The 17,685-nt window shown below is 40.3% G+C and overlaps 1 protein-coding gene across 2 annotated transcripts in view; it reads left to right on the top strand.

Moving 5' to 3' along the window:
- Vopp1 (VOPP1 WW domain binding protein) overlaps positions 1-17,685 on the top strand; it is a 97,878-nt gene that overhangs the window by 17,745 nt on the left and 62,448 nt on the right. The window lies entirely within an intron of this gene.

Raw genomic sequence — 17,685 nt, 5'->3', positions numbered from 1 at the left:
TTTCACTGGTCCTGAACCTCAACCTCAGCACCAATTTCATGTTCATTCTCCTGCTTCAGCTTTGACTTTCTCCGTCAGTGTGTCTGTTTGCCCTCACGGTATGCAACAGGCCTTCTTCCACCGCCATCCTAACGGGTCAGCTCTTTGACCCCTTCCCCACTCAGTGCTTCTTTGCTCTAGGAGAGAGGAATAAGGCCTCCCTCTCCCTGCTGTGAATTTAGACATTTGCTTCAAATGGGAGAATTGACTTTTGAGATGTGCTTGGGTAGCACTTGTAATCTGATTTAGCACTGAAAGCTGTTTTCTTTTTTTTTTTTTATTAAATATTTTTTTATTGGTTGTTCAAAACATTACAAAGCTCATGGCATATCATCTTCCATACATTTGATTCAAGTGGGTTATCAGCTCCCATTTTTACCCCAAATACAAGTTGCAGAATCACATCGGTTACACATCCACATTTTTACATAATACCATATTAATGACTGTTGTATTCTGCTACCTTTCCTATCCCCTACTATCCCCCCTCCCCTTCCCTCTCCTCTTCCCTCTCTACCCCATCTGCTGTGGTTTAATTCTCTCCCTTTTTTTTCCCTTTCCCCTCACAAACTCTTATATGTAGTTTTATGTAACAATGAGGGTCTCCTTCCATTTCCATACAGTTTCCCTTCTCTCTCCCTCTCTCCCACCCCACTCGTCTCTGTTAATCTTTTCCTCATGCTCTTCTTCCCTGTTCTGATCTTGGTTGCTCTCTTTATATCAAAGGAGACATTTGGCATTTGTTTTTTAAGGATTGGCTAGCTTCACTTAGCATTATCTGCTCTAATGCCATCCATTTCCCTGCAAAATCCATAATTTTGTCATTTTTTAGTGCTGCGTAATACTCCATTGTGTATAGATGCCACAGTTTTTTAATCCATTCATCTATTGAAGGGCATCTAGGTTGATTCCAAAGTCTAGCTATTGTGAATTGTGCTGCTATGATCATTGAAGTGGCAGTATCCCTATAGTATGCTCTTTTGAGGTCCTCAGGGAATAGACCGAGAAGGGCAATAGCTGGGTCAAATGGTGGTTCCATTCCCAGCTTTCCTAGGTATCTCCATACTGCTTTCCATATTGGCCGCACCATTTTGCAGTCCCACCAACAATGTACAAGTGTACCCTTTTCCCCACATCCTCGCCAGCACTTGTTGTTACTTGACTTCATAATGGCTGCAGGCTAGCATCATTCTAAATGGAGAAAAACTGAAGGCATTCCCGCTAAAATCTGGAACAAGACAGGGATGCCCTCTCTCACCACTTCTATTTAATTTAGTCCTTGAAATACTAGCCAGAGCAATTAGACAGACAAAAGAAATTAAAGGCATAAAAATAGGAAAAGAAGAACTTAAAATATCACTATTTGCGGACGATATGATCCTATACCTAGAAGACCCAAAAGGGTCTACAAAGAAACTACTGAAAGCTGTTTTCATCCAGTGGGCAATTTCCGCCTACCTGGGTATATAGAAGGGTGTGCTTAAGGTGCAGAGTTAGCCTGGCATTCTATGTCCTAATATCCCAGGGCATAGACCTAAATGAAAGTGATCAAACTACCACAGGCATGGCAAGTAAATTTCATGTAAAATGCTGTTGATCTTATTGGCAGAGATGGCCTGGAGAGCTTTCTTGGAAAGAAGTCTGGAAGAATGCACTGGATGATAAGGGGAATGGGCTCTGGGTGAAGGGGCTTGCATGCCTTATGTTTTCCCTCTACTGATTTGTGAACCAAATCAGAGCCTTCTGGGTTTCCATACTATTACTGCCCCTCTGGGGACATCCTTTCTCCTTGTCTTTCATTTCTTATTTCAGATGCAGCCTTCTCCAGGAAGCCTGTCCTAGGACCTTTAAGCCAATGCAATCTCTAACTTACAATTCGATTGTGGTTTACTTATTATGAAAATAAACCCAAATCATCCTAACTAAGGAATAATTGGAAAGTAGAGAAATACACAAAGAAACAAAAACTTGTAATTCACCACTCTAATATAGAAGCCTTTAGCATTTCATATTTTCTTTCCAGCTCTTTTCTTTGCATTTTCCATTTGGTGATCATAAAGTATATTTGATTTTGCATTTTTATGTCAGAAACACTTCCATTGCATTAAAAGTTACCAAAACTTTTCTTTACTATATATATAATACTTAATGATGTGGCTCTGGGATGCTTCTGATGTTGAATATTTGGCTTTTTCACATTTTCCTCTACTATAAGAATCCTAAGATTAACATCTTTGTGTATTTTGGAGTTTTTTTTTTTTTTTTAAAGGATAAGCTTCTAGAGTGGAACAACTAACCAGAAATTATCAGCAGATTTAAAGACATCTGATACATCTTGACAGAGTGACTTTCAGAAAGTTTATATTTGTAACCCAATTTATATTCCGTCCTATAGAATATGAGATCACAGGATTGTTAGCTTTCATTATTCTAAGAACTATTACAGATAAATCAATCTATAAAGAAAAAAAGACTCATTTTGATTTTTGTTTTAAAGGTTCTAGTCCAAGACTGACTGGCTTTGTGACTTTGGGCCTGTGGAGAGGCAGCACATGGTGGCAGGAGTGTGTAGTGGAGCAGAACTGCTCACCTCATTGGTCAGGAACTAAAAAGGGGAAGAGGAAGGAACTGGAGTCCCACCATCCCTTTGAGGGCACACCCCAGTGACCTAAGTTACCCTCCACTGGGTTTGGCCTTTCAAAAGTTCTGTCACCTCCCAGTAGTGCTATGGGTGTGGACCCTGCTTTTCACACATGGGCTTTTGGGGGATTTTCGACATCAAAACTGTATGAGGGTTAAATATCATCTTTGCTTCTTTGAGCAGAAACAAGAATTTCTGGTGTTAGGAAAGATTTACAATCTTAGCCCTTGTTTTCATGCAGTGGATTTAGTAGCTGGCCAGTGCAGTACCTGGCCTGTTCCTACACCTTAGAGACTAGCTCTCTTGGGCTGAAGGTGAAGTGGCATCTTCAGTTCTGAAGGCTGAATTATGTTGCACCAAGAAATGGATTTTGCTAGGAAGTCTTGGATTGATGTACAAAAGGAAATGCTGTGCTTTCCTCCCAAACAGGCATTTGGGGACATCCTCCCTCATCATGGGGAGTGGTGACTGTGACATAGTTTTTTGGTCCTCTTAACACAGGTTATGCAACATCCAGGCCATATGCTCTGGGGAGTGATTCAGCTTTTGATGTACGTGACCCATGGATTCTTTTTCTAGTCAGGAGAGTCCGTTTCTGCAGTGGTGGGAACAAAAACCCTTTTCTGATTTGAGAGCATGGTTCTCTTCAGGGAAGAGGGGAGTACAGCTTTTTAATATGTAGGATATTTTTTCTTTTCCTTTTTTTTTTTTTTTCTGTGCATGGACTTTCTCTTCTCTCTCTCTCTCTTTTAAATACTTTTATTTGTTTGTTCATATGTGGTGCTGAGGATCGAACCCATGGCCTCGCACATGCTAGGCGAGCACTCTACCACTGAGCCACAACCCCAGCCCCTCTATGCAGGAACTTTCTTATAGAACTACACCATGCTCTCTTGACTGGAAAGAAGTATTCTTCATAGAGTTGGATGTGTGTCTGTTTGGAAAGTACTGTTAGGGTGAAGGAAGTAGATAAAAATCTTCTCATCAGCAGACATTTCCTCCTTTTGTTTCTGTTCCCAAGGTAACTGCACAGTGTACCAGGTGCATGGTTGGCCCTGCTGTGAAGTGTTAGACAGTGTGTCTTTGCTTCTAACAGTCACCTTGGTGCAGATGCTTTTTCTGCAAGTAGAGAGAACAGAAAAGGGCTCTTGAGAATATCAAGCCCTGAGCAGGTGGCACACACCAGTAATCCCAGCGACTCTAGAGGCTAAGGCAGGAGGATCACAAATTAAAGCCAGCCTCAGCAAGTTAACGAGAACCTAAGCAACTTACCAAGATCCTATCTCAAAATGAAAAGGACTGAGGATGTGTCTCAGTGGTTAAGCACCCCTAGGTTCAATCCTGAATCCAAAAAAAAAAAAAAAAGAATATCAAGCTCTAGTTTAGCTACAGCTACAAAGTGATGCTTGGAAGATACCTTCCTTCTTTGGTTTTTGTCTAGACTAGCAACATATTTAGAATTTTAGTGGAAATTAAGCCATAGGCTACATGCACCTACCTGTTCCAAGGGAGTCTATGGGCCTGACCTTGGTTGTCAGTTGCCCTGGGGGAAGGGCAAATGATTAAAAGGCTTGGACCCCTTACAGTTTTGTTTTGTGTGGTCCAGTGACTGAGTATAGGAATAGGCCTTTGATTTAAGAGCTTGTATCTTTTTAATGACTTAGAGTGGTTTATGATGATCTGGCACTGTCTCCCTTATCAAATTTTAGTAATTTATAGTCCATTCATAAAACCTGATCTCTAACTGTCTGAGTATCCATTATCTGTTGGCAGACCTCTTGTATGCAGTATTGTTCCTGATGGACAGGACTGTACCTGCATTTCCCCCAGTGCATAAGTCCGCCAACTCCTATACCTCATAGTTGGTCTACTCCAGGATCCTGTGTCTTCAGGTGCCCAGACCCACTACAGGCACCCCTTGTTGTTATAGACTCAGACAGTGATAAAACAACATCCCTTCCCCAAGGTTATAGGTTTTGTTGGTTATATGAAATTCTAGGATTTCATTATTCTGAAATACAAACTGCAAAACCTATAGTGTATTCTGGCTTTCCTTCATCTTTTGTATACTTCCCTCTAATATGTGACTATAGAGTAATAATGGAATATACTTTCCAGATTTCTGTATATGTGGTCTTCGGCCAAGAGGAAGGTGGCAAACCCTAGCACAAGCTGGTAAAAGTAAAGATGTTTAGAGCCTATTAGAGGTCGTACACAGGAGAGTTACCAAACTTGCCAACCCACATGCTGCACATCTTCTTAGATGGTCTGCAGAGAAGCCACCCTGTTTTAAGAATGTGTAAATCATATGAGTGATAAATATTAGATCTGCACCTATATGAACTAATTTAGATTCCTCCAAGTGATGACAAATATCCATCCTGACAGTAATGTGAGAAAATGAATAAGGTGGCCAGCCAGGAATTCTCTGTGCAAAAGGTGGCAAGTGCAGGTGCCTACAGGGCTCAGGAAGTGGCACAAACATGCACATCCAGCCAATCTATATCTTGGGCAGTGAAGGGATATGTAGTAAAATAGAAAAGGTTTCACATGGGAAAGGTGTGGCAGGCAGGTGACAGAGAACCGGGCAGTTAATTGTTGGCAGATTTTTGGATTTTTCACAATGAGTTGGACATCTAGATTTTTGTGTAAAGTTTCATATTATTAAACGAATATGGGTTAGACAAAATACATTCATGGATGGCCAGTTGAAAATCACCATTCCAATTCAATTTCCAGTAAGATCTGTCAGTATAGCCAGGGATTGCATGACTGACACACTTAGTTTTTGTGTACAGATTTCTCTGCACAAAGACCTTTTCTTTAATTCACATGACATTTTGTAACTTCCCAGAAGTTGGAACAGTTGATTGGTATGCAAAGGCTTACATATTTGTATTATAGATTTCTATATTTAAATGTCAGAGAAGTACAGGACTTCTCTAAAATTAGTCAAAATGTATTTCCTAGTCTCAGTGTCTGTATGGCTAATCATTTGAACCTCATCGGCCACCTGGCCTGCTTCTCCTCACACTCATATATATTTTTTTTTTTTTGGTACTGGGGAGTGAACTCAGGGGCACTCAACCACTGAGCCACACCCCCAGCCCTATTTTGTGTTTTACTTAGAGACAGGGTCTCACTGAGTTGCTTAGCACCTCACTTTTGTTGAGGCTGGCTTTGAACTCTTGATCCTCCTCTCTCAGCCTCCCAAGCCGCTGGGATGACTGGCAGGTACCACCATTTCCAGCCAAGTAATTTTTGTTTTTTTTTTTAGAATTTACCCATTATTTATTTTTTTTGTTTTTATGTGATGTTGAAGATCGAACCCAGTGCCTCACTAGTGCTAGGTAAGCACTCTACCACTGAGCTACAACCCCAGCCCTCCTCACATTAATCTTTTTCTCTAGAGGAAAGATCACCTTGTTCCTGCCAGGATCCTATTATCCCTGGCTTCCCCAGAGTCTTGTTAGTCTCTCTTCCTAGCCTCAGGGGTGGGACAGTGTTGGGACTAAATGTGAGCAGGCATTAGGTGAAGACAGTACAATCAGTACGCAACCCACCAGTACCTCCCAGAGCCAGCTTTTCCCAAGACTTCACAGCTCCTGTGGGCTGTTAAAATCCAGGTCAGAGGGTTTATAATGTGCCTGGCCCTCTGCCAGTCAGCAGCTGGCATAATGTGGGCCAAGGGATCTGCTGAGTAATCTCAACTTCTGCTGTTTCATTCATCTGAAAACCGAAGGCTGCCTTTCTCTGTCTCCAAGGTTCACTGGACAGAAATGCCTGAAGCTTATGTTTATGGAGGGACTTCTCATAAGACTGAGGATAAAGACTCAAATTCTTCTAACAGGATCTTCAAAGCCCTACATGCCCTCATCCCTCAGGTCTGCTGCAGCCCCTTCTCCATCATTCCCACCTTGCTTTCTGCATTTCAAAGCCAAGGGCCTTAATTCAACTTCTTGTTGGTGTTTGTTTTTGTGTGGTGATAGAGGGCACAACGTATTTGTATAGTTTTAAGTCAGATTTAAATTTTGGAGCAATTTTAGATTTACAGAAAAGTTGCAAAGCTTATACAGAGTTTCTACGTGGCTCTTAATGCCATCGCCACTAATGGAGCATCTCACATTGCCTTGCCACATTTGCATGAAAAAGAAACCAATATTGGTTTATTACTTAGTTGAACCAATCCTAGGCTTTATTTGAATCTCATTGGTTTTTATACTAATGGCCTTTTTTCTCTGTTCTGGGATACAATTCATGATATGCTATTGAATTTAAGCTTAATTCAGTGCTTCCTGTCACCTCCTGGTCTACAGGATGGACGATTAATGTTTTCCCTTTTCTTGAACATTCTCTTTGTACAACCATTTCCAGCTTAGTGAATTCCCTGGGGGTTAGACCTTGGTCTATGGGTTAGACTCTATATGTGTCTAGCTTCCTTGGATACTATGAGCTTCATAACGTAGGTACTAACTCCTCTCTGCTCACTGCTATGTCATCAGCTTCTAGGACTAAATAGTACTCAATATCTATGAATCTACTCCAACAGTTGGACTCAGTAAATCCACTTACTATTGATTTGCTTTTAAACTGTAAACAATTTTATTACACAAAGCTTGTCACACAATAGAATATTTCTCTTTATGTGATTACTCTTCCTTTGCACAGGAAGGCTACTTCTGAGCTTCTCATCTGGTGATACTAACCCTAAAATCCTCATTTTGACATAATAATAGTAAAAATGTTTCAGTGACTTAAGTTAAAAGCACTACATTGGTATGTAGCTTTTTTGCACCCAGTATTAGGAATGTACAAATGTCTTTTTATTTTAAAACATGCAAAAGAAATTATCTCTGGGCATGGACAGTGATAGCAATAAACCATTACATATTGTCAACTGAAATTAGTAACTGATGATTGCAGTGATTTCCTCAAACATCAGCCAGCCTTCTCTCTGGTCATTTTTCTCCAACTGACTTCTCTATAATTATTGGTGAGGAACTCTGCTTTGAGCTCCCTGTCACAGTTCATTAGTAACCAAAAAGCTCTATTCTGGGAATCAGAAGTTGTTATCCCCATGCCATCAATTCATTCATTCATTTATTCTTTCTTTCTTTCATTCCAGATCCATCTGTTCTTTAGGGGTTTCTGTGACTATTTCTTCTGCTATACTTAACAAAGAGAATGCCCCAGCAGCATCCAATAAAAGCATCATTGTTGAGGCAATGATTTCTTTTTCAACCACATTTACAAAGTCTCCAAGGACAACATCATCACCAACTTCTGAGGAGCTTTGCAGAATTTTCTCACTTTCAAAGATCCTTCAGCACCTGCATTCTTAGCAGCAGTCATTGAAGGAATTTTGAGTTTTCTTTTAATAATTTCTAGACCATTTTTTAAAAAATCTTCATGTGCTGGAGTTAATGAGTCTAAGGCTGAAATGCACCAGGATAGGGCACGACTGCCTCTCAGCAGCATTCAGAGCATCTGTAACTCTCTCTTTTCATTTATGTCCCACCAACCCTCAGCACAACTACTCTTTTTAAACACAAGAGGTTCAACTCCCCCAATCAATAGTTCTTTTAGCCTTGAAGGTACACCACTGAAGACTAGTGCATATGTGATGTTGTCAGAGCAGGAACCTTAGAAACAGTAAGATCAGGTGGTATTTAGGAACAGCTGATGCCCCCTTGAGCTCTGTTAGGTATGTGACCAGTGTGACCTACAAATCCATCTCCAACTTCAGTCACATGTGTTTCATTTTTCCTGTCACATTGGGGTTTAATCACACCGTGTTTATCTTAAGGCAAATTCAGCTATGCACGCTGAGCCAGAAAGGGAACAGTATAAAAAAAAACCCTCCTCTTTCTCAGCCGGTACACTTCTGGGTTTCTCAGTTATGACACGTGTCAGATATGTGCTGCTCTATGTTGGGGTCATGGGACTCTGAAGGAGGCAGGAACTGATTGGCAGCAGCATATGCTCCCACCTTGGAGCACCAGAGGCTGCAGTGGCCAGCAGGATGACCCTCTTGATGAAAGAGTATTTTTCTTCTAACAGGGCTCATCTGGTGTCCTGTGAAAGAAATGGTAGTCATGAGTAATGTTCATCATAAGTGAATTTTCCTGGCAGGAAAGGCTTGTGTTCAGATTTTGAGTACACATTGGAGCATTAAGTTCAACATATTGTTCAGTTTAGAAATAGATCCAAATGAGGTATTGAATTTGCTCTTTATTGATTTGCTGTATGTAACAAGTTGATTTATTTTTTTAAGATTACCTTCAGGAAAGTAATACTTGCATATATGTAGAAGATTTTAAAATTAAAAGTACCAAAGCTTAAAAGTAAAAATAATGACGTGCCTTTCATGCCTTGCTATTTGTGTTGTTTCTCAGAGGCAACTACTTTTATTTCTTTTCTCTGGCTCTTTTAATGTTTACCTCCAAATTTTAAAATAGTGTACCTTTACTTGTAACTGTTAATTCAACACTATTAGACATTATTTATTTAATCTTTTTTCCTCTGTCCTCTCAGTGTATCCAGTTATATCACAAAATATACAATAAAAAACTCTCTGTGTTTGTGAATGTGTATAATGTATATATAATATTTTGTTATATCCATACTCAGTATTTAAACTTTGTTGACCATAGAGGTATATAGAATGCCAACATTTCACTTCTTTTATTGTACAATGTTTTTGTTTTTCCTTGAGTTCAAAGTGGCCTTATGTTTTAATTAGCTTAGTTTATTTCACATGAGTGGCTTAGTTCCCTAGTCTTGCACCCATGGTACAAACCCTTCAACACAGTTTTTCAGAGTTAAATGTCAGAATATATCTGCCAGTTTCAGTTCCCCCTCTGGTGAGCTCCTTTCTGAAATCCTCCACTCTTCCATGACATTTGGGACTGGGTTCTCTTTGGGAAGACCCTAAGAAAAATTTCCATCACATTTCAGTGTCACAAACTATTTGCTTCTCATTTTTTCTTTCATGTGATGGATACTGATACTGTGATATTTTGACTGAAGGTGTTTCCTGTTTTGCCTAGGTCCCCAGCAACCTTGGAGCCAAGAATAGGGCCATCCCTTCCTCCACCAGCCCTGTGGGCACAAACCACCAGACTTGCCATTTTATGTATTCAATTTTTTTCACTTTCATAGTATTTCCCTCTCTCTTTTCCCTTTTGGTCAGCAGCCATCTTTTAACAAACATATTTTATCAATTAATAAAAAAGAGTACATGCTGGGTTTTCTTATATTTTTAAAATGCTTTTATTGAGATATAATTCACATGTAATCATCAAACAATTTAAAGTGTACAATTCAGTATTTTTTAGTATATTCACATGGCCATACAACCAATTTTAGTATATTTTGTTCTTCACAAAGGGAATCTGTTCCTACTAGTATTAGTCCTTTGCCCACTTTTGATGGTTTGTATTTTTATTATTATGTGGTGAAATTTCTTTAAATGGTTTCCTTATCAGCTATACGATTGGCAAATACTTTTTTTCTATTCATGGATATCTTTTAAAAATTTGTCTCTTTCCTGGAATCCAGGACCTCACCCATGCTGAGCAGCTATTCTACCACTGAGCCCCAGTTTTACTTTCTTGATGTTTTTGTAGCCTGCAAATTTTATATTTTGATATTGTCATTACATCTGTTTTTGTCTTTTGTTACTTTTATATTTGGTGTCATATTTTTTCCTTGCATTTTTAATTGTATTTATTTCTATAAACATCCTCAGTCCCTTTTTGGATTATAAGATGAACTTGCCAATAAAACAAAGCCATATAACAATGGCATCAACTCTGTCCTAATGCTTTGTTCATAGTGAATTCAGTAGTAAGTTCCATGTGTGGATGTCTCAATAGAGTGAAGATATAAAAATGCTGCAAAGCAACCTTTAGTCTAGTTCAACAACTTCAGGGGACAGCATTCACAGTGACTGGAGAGATAGGGGGCTGCAGGTAGAACCTGTCAGAATGTTAATCCTTAAGAATAATGAAGTACAGAACCTACAAGAAACCCAGGTTTCTTGTGTTGACCAGGTGGCCTTACAGAAGGCATGGCTATTTCTCTTCTGCGTCAAAGTAGGTAGAAGGAATAGTGTAGACACAAGATCTCCTCAGCAAACAGTTCTGGACCAAAATGGGAGTTATTTTATAAGCTAAACAGGATCTGTTGACTAACCAGAAATGTACACCGTCGTTTCTGTGAGAAAATTAGCACTAAATTTTATATGATCAGAAAGTTGGGAATGTATTTGTGTTAATTCACTAGTGTTCTTTTCAATAGCTATTCCATTTTATGGGGGACATTTGTGTGCATGTGTGTGCATATACATATATATGTATATATTATATATATAAATGTATTTATCCATTTGTCCCAGTTATTGTCTGTATTGTTGGCTCAGCAGCCATTTATGGAGCCTGTCTGTGGCTGCTGTTGTTCCAGGTTCATGGCTGGGAGGCACACTACTCTAGGGCCTTGGTCCTCCCTCAAGACCTCGAGATCTGTCAGGGGTGAACATGAGCTTCATCCAAGTCAGGATCTATGTCAGGCTGTCAGCTCGCTCATGGACTCATGGCAGAGCTGATTATTCAGTTGTGAATTATTCAGATCCTTTGTTTCTCTTCCTTTCAGCCTCACATTTGGCTGTTTCACAGCCCATTAGTTTTGTTTTAAGGACAGGCAGAGGTGTGTGTCGGGGAGGAATATTGAAATGGCCTTCTTATATCATCTGGTGATTTAATCTGTATTGATCTTATTCCTTATTTTCATAATTGATTTGATGGTTTTGAATTTTTAAACAAAATGAATGTATGTAGAAAGGAATAACAAAATCTGTGGACCCTGTTTCCTCCCCAATTTATTATTCTCAAACCTAAACCCTCTCTGCAGAGGTGGATGCTGTTAAGTTTCTTGTGCAGCCCTCTGAATTTTTTAATTTGTGTACTCAAATATTTTGTTAAAAGTACACAGATGGGGGCTGGGGATGTGGCTCAAGCGGTAGCGCGCTCGCCTGGAATGCATGCGGCCCGGGTTCGATCCTCAGCACCACGTACAAACAAAGATGTTGTGCCCGCTGATAACTAAAAAATAAATATTAAAAAAATTCTCTCTCTCTCTCTCCATCTCTCTCTCTTTAAAAAAAAAAAAGTACACAGATGGGATCATTTTATGCACAGTGTTCTGCATCTTGTTTCTTCTTTTTTCCCTAAGAGATGTTGCTTGGAGATATTTCCATATTGGCAGAACAAACCCACTGGAATAACAAACCCCCCAGAATAATAAAGTGTTTTATTCTATTATATGAATGAGCATCACTCATTTTAATCAGTTCTCTCCTGTTGGACAGTTAAATAGTTTCTAGTTTCTTCCTGTTACACACAAAGTTCTTATAAAACTCTTAGGTAAGTATCTATCTTGTGCTTTAACTTACAAGTTTAACTGGTTGATTATTATGTTTGTCTTGAAGTCATGAGGGTTGCAGTTTATGGTGATTGTCAGCCAGGCTATGGGATAGTGAGGTTTTGGATGGTCAGGTGCTTCATTGTGTGTGGTTTGAATTCAGCCTGGCAGGAAAGGCTTGTGTTCAGATTTTGAGAACGTATTGGAGCATTAAGTTCAACATATTGTTCAGTTTAGAAATAGATCCAAATGGGGTGTTGAATTTGCTCTTTATTGATTTGTAATGCTTTGGAGCTGGAGGGACCTTGGCTAAATCCTTCCTTGTGCTTCAAGAACAATAAGAGGTAGTAACTTGAATGGAGAAGAATTGTCCAAGTAGAAAACAAGTAGCTTTCCAAAGTGCAGAGAGCACAAGCTGTACTATTTGGGAATAGCTGCCCATTCTGGTTTGTTGTGATACTGACTTTGCAGTATTCTGTTCTGGAAACATTTTTGCAATGAGACGGGCCTGGGGACATGGTCTCTAGAGTAGATTAGCAGTAAGAGTTCTCTTCATTTCAGCTGAAGAAGAATCTTTTTTGGGGGGAAGGGGAAGGTCTTAAAGCCATAGAAACAGAAGACAGCTTGACATGGCTGAGCAAGGCAGTGTGTTTGGATCTGGCTGTGACAGCAATGCCAGGGACTTCCCTGCTTGGAGCATGAAGCTGCTGGTTTGCCCTGGCTGGTAGAGAGGAATAAGGGATGTGGGTAAAGGATATCAGCTCTGATTCTTTTCAGCCTCCACTCCTCTGGTGTAACATTTGGTACTTATTAGTACTCAGTAAGTGGTAAGGATTTGGGGAGAATGAACTTCTGTGGGTGGTTTGAGATGTGAATTTTTGTTTCAATGGTTTGGAGTAGTTGAAGTGGGAGGAAAAAGTGAGGCTGTCAGAAGGTGATTATTTCTGAACTGGGAAAGGGAAAACAGACACATGCTTTTATACACATTATCTTCTCAGTAGATGTGGATATTAGCAGGGTCTAAAATTGAAGTCAAACAGAGGTTTTATTATGTTTGTGCTATAATTGTTTTCATTTCCCTAAGTTGACAGGGAACTGGGGCATAATCCACTGATTGTGCTTCTTTGCTTATAATGTTTTTAGCTCAGGTAAAGCTGAACTGAACACAGAGGATATGCTCACATGCTTAGGTGGTTGATTGGCTGATGGTTGAATTTGCTGAAGCCTAGCCCAAAGTCTGGGTTTCAGTTCTCAGATGGAAGAGCCTTGTTGGGAGTTATACATAGTTATACATAATCCTCCAGAAAAGTGGAACATAAAGTTATCTTATCTGACTTTTTTTTTTTTTAACCTCTGCAGTGTGAGTGGCCTAATAGATGTTATTTGTTGCATTTGGTTCAGGTAGATTTTCTCACAAGCTCAAGTGCCCAGGGGACCTGTTACAGAGATACTTCAATGAGATATTCTACTTAATCTTTCATGACGTGTTTGAGTTCTCTGGGTGCTTGGTGTACAGAATAGATGTGTTCAGCCCAAAGGAAACAAGCAAAAATCACAGAGGGTAGAGGGCAGAGTGTCAGTGCTAACTAAAAGGGAGGAAGCAGAGGCTGAGAATAGAAGTTCACCTGGAGCCTCTGAGGCAAGCTTTCTCTACCAGTAAACATCAGGAAGGATGTATTAGTCAGCTCCTCATTGCTGTGACAAAATACCAGTGATAGACAATGATAAGAAGGAAAAATTCATTTTGACTTATGTTTTTAAAAGTTTTAGTCCATGTTCTGTTTACCTTATTGCTTTTGGCCCTGATCAAGCAGCACATTATTGCAGGTAGTCTGAGGTAGAGTGAACTGCTCACTTCATGGTGGCTGGTAACAGAGACAGACCTCCAAAGACCTAACTTCCCAGGCCCCATTTGCTAAAGGTTCCACCACCTCCTGATGGTGCCACAGGTTGGTAATCAAGCCTTTAGCATGTGGGTTTTGGGAGACAGAGTCAAACTATTCCAAAGAGTCAAGATATTACAAAGAGATTTTTACAGTGTGAGGGAATTAGATGGGGTCAGGTTGAGAGGTTTGGAGTCATATCAACACTACTGCCAGAAAATGGCTGGCCCTTTCCTTCCAGAAGCTGCTTAGAATTTCTGTGCAATCCTTCAAACTTCTTAGACATAATAACTTCAAATCCAAGTGTTTGCTTCCAGGCAATATTCGTAGCCCCACATTCTGCTGAAAGAGCTCTGGATTTCATACTGTCTGAACTCCATTCTGTTCACTTTCTGTTATAGTTCAGGGCAATTAACGGAAAGTGAAGCTGGGTGCCTGTCTCAACTGAAATGGGCACGATGCCTTTTCCTGCAGCTGACACTCTACTTGAGCGATCAACCTCTCTATCCCAGTCTTTCATCCCGTGCCATGATCAGTGTTCCTCAACATAACAGCATTGTGTGTCTGTATCTGTTTCATGGATGAATCCTGTTTCCTGCCACACGCTTTGCCATAATGCTGTCTCTTCCTTTCCTCTGCTCTAAGAAAACATTTGGAGAGACATGGTCATCACTGAAGTGTGTCTGTCATTGTCTGCCTTAGCACATTGTGCTCCTGAATTCTCTGTCCCTTCTGTGCTAAATCTTGCCTGGGTTGTAGTCACCCCAAGTGAAGCAGTCAGGGCCAATCTCCAGGGTTTCTGGTCAAATCAAATCAACATTTCTGATTAGGCAGAGGAGGAAGGGGGTACATAAATATTTTCAAATTTTTTTATTTTATTTAATTTGCAGTTTTTTATTGTTGAATTATAGTTGTACATATTGATGGGATTTGTTATGCATTCATACATGCAAAATATATGTAACAATATAATTTGGCCATTATCACTCCCCAGCACTTCTCCTCTCCCCCTTGGTCCCTTTCCTCTACTGATCTCCCTTTGACTTTCTTTTTCTCCCACCTTTTTTTTTTCTTTTTCCTCCCTAGCTTTTGCATATGAGAGAAAACATCTGACCCTTAACTTTCTGAGTTTGGCTTATTTCACTTAACGTGGTAGCCCCTAGTTCCATCCATTTTTCTTCAGATGCTATGATTTTATTTTTATTTATGGCTGAATAAAACTCCATTATGTTTATCCATTTCCTACATTTTCTTTATCCATTCATTCATTCATTGATGAGCACCTAGGCTGGTTCCATAGTTTGGCTATTATGAATTATGCTGCTACAAGCATGGGTATCATGAGCATTTTTACAGAAATGTTTCTTGCACATGCAGCCTGATTCAGGTACTGGGGTTAAGCAGATAATTGAGGCAGGACCCTCATACTTGAGAGGCTCCTGAAAATGTAGACCTGCAGGAGGAAGCCGGGCCCTGCATGCATGATCATAGCACAGTAGCACAGCACAGGAGATTGTCACCAGGGGAAAAAACACAACCTACGGAGGCAGCTGCAGACCAGCTATGGGATGGAAACCACATGCTGGGCTTCTATACAGAGGAAAGTCCTCCTCCAATTGGTTAGGCACTGAGCACACTTCCTGGCTGATAGTAGGCCCTTTTACACAGTATGGCTAGAAACTAAAGAGTTAATGTAAGTGAAAATTCATTTTAAGGTGAAGTGCTAGTCGTTACTATTTCAGAGCCTCAAGGAGAAAACAAATAGCTGACAGTCTGGAAATTGGGGAAATTTTATCTAAGTGATGCTGATGTTAAATCCCCATGGTGGAAACTGTGAGGGAGGGCAATCTGAGATGGATGGAACCAGACTTTATGGGACAGGTGGGTAGAGGTGGTGGGGGTAGGGAGAGAGGTGGAGAGGAGACAGAGACAGGAAGTACTCAGTGGAGTGGGTGTACAACTGGGCCATCACAACCCTGCCAACGAGTCTGGAATTTGCCTCTCAGTGAGGCATCAGGGTTCTGAGAGAAAGCTAAGAGCACCCCAGGTTCTCTGAAGTTGGTCAGAGCCTCCTTTGTTTGTGTAATGGAGCCCCAATAAGAAAATGAGAGAGTTTGGTCAATGGTCCAGTATTACAGTCAGATAGGAGGAATAAGATTGGGTATTTGAGGGCATCCAATAGTGACTGTTGTTAACATTAATGTGTTATGTATCTCAGAAAATATAGAATGTACTCACCATAAGGAAATCATAAATGATTAAAGTGATGGATTTGTTAACTACCTGCCCTAAGTTCATCATTACACAATATAAAATATGGATAAGACATTAAATTGTACCTTATAATATTATGTGTCAAAAAAAAATAAAATGATTTTTTTAAAAAAGAATAAAGGGTTTTGTGACCTTAGCAGGTGGGAAGCCATAATTAATGGGGAACCCCTGGAGATTTCATAGCTGGGAGATGTTGTGTTATGGTAGGTTCTTTCTGAGGTTTTTGACAGAGCCCTATATAGGCCCCTATGCTTTGTAGCATCCTATGAGAAGTTAGGGGGTGGGCTTGGGGTCAACCACCACCCAGACAGGATACCAGGTACTAGAGGTCATGGGCATTGTCTAGGATGCTGGAGTGATTCTGGGATTGGCTTAGCTCTCCCTTCTCCCTTAGTCTTTACCTGTATCTCCTTTTTCTCCCATCAGCAAGCTTACCTCTTGACCCCTGTTATCAGCCAGGATGGTAGTGGTTTTGATGGCAAGATAGGAAAGTGCTGGGGAGAGACAGGGCTTGATGGTCACATGGATGGAATGGAAGAAGGGGACCTGGGGATGGCATTTGGCCAGTGTGAAGGTAGTGTGCTGTTCCCTGAAATCAAGAGCACGGGGTGGCAGAGGCTTTCAGCATTGGAGATGTCTGGTATGAGGTTCCTGTGGGAAGATTTTCTTACACCTGGTCAAGATTCTATGCAGCAGCTAGACAAATGTCGCCCTGGCTCAGGAGAGAGACCCCTTCTGATGCTGTGCAGCATCTTATTCTGGTATTCTTTCATTAGCAGGACACCTGCAAGAAGGCTGTAGCTAGAGAAATGTGTGGGCCCAGCCAGAATGGGATCAGAACTGGGCAAACCCTACAGTGAGCTCAAAAGTAAAAACCCAGTTCTGGGAAGATACACAGATTGGGACTCTGAATTACAGATGCTGAGATAATATCTTTGAGTTTCCTTTGAATCAGAGAGAGGCTTTTAGCAGCCCCAACTTCCTGACACAGCTGCTTACCAGAGGAAGTGAGAGTTGGCCCGAGTCATAGGTGCTATCACCAGGCTAGGCACTGGCCAAAACTGAAGGATTTACAAAATTATATGAGAAATGAAGCAACAGATGATTGTCTTTTGACAGCTGAATTTATCAACAGAATCTAGGTATTTGAACTAGAAAATCAGAGGATATCTATCGGGTTGTATGTGTTTGTAGAAATTTTTATCAGCTGCTTACATTTGCTATTTCTTTACTTTGGTAGTACATTATCTTTTCTCCATCTCCTATTCTCCTAAGGGGGGAGGAGAGCACATGAAATAATTTCCAATATACCTTTTAACAAGAATAACGCAAAGGTAGCTATTAAAACTGGTAGCTGACAGAGATGGGAGACAGTCATAAAATGTTTGTTTGATATTATTCCATAAATGAGTTGTTCAAGGCAGAAAA

The sequence above is a fragment of the Callospermophilus lateralis genome, chromosome 1 (assembly GCF_048772815.1).
Source record: "Callospermophilus lateralis isolate mCalLat2 chromosome 1, mCalLat2.hap1, whole genome shotgun sequence".
In the NCBI taxonomy this organism is placed as follows: domain Eukaryota; kingdom Metazoa; phylum Chordata; class Mammalia; order Rodentia; family Sciuridae; genus Callospermophilus; species Callospermophilus lateralis.
The sequence above is the reverse complement of the archived record's forward strand: the minus strand, read 5'-3'. Positions and strand labels throughout refer to the sequence as shown.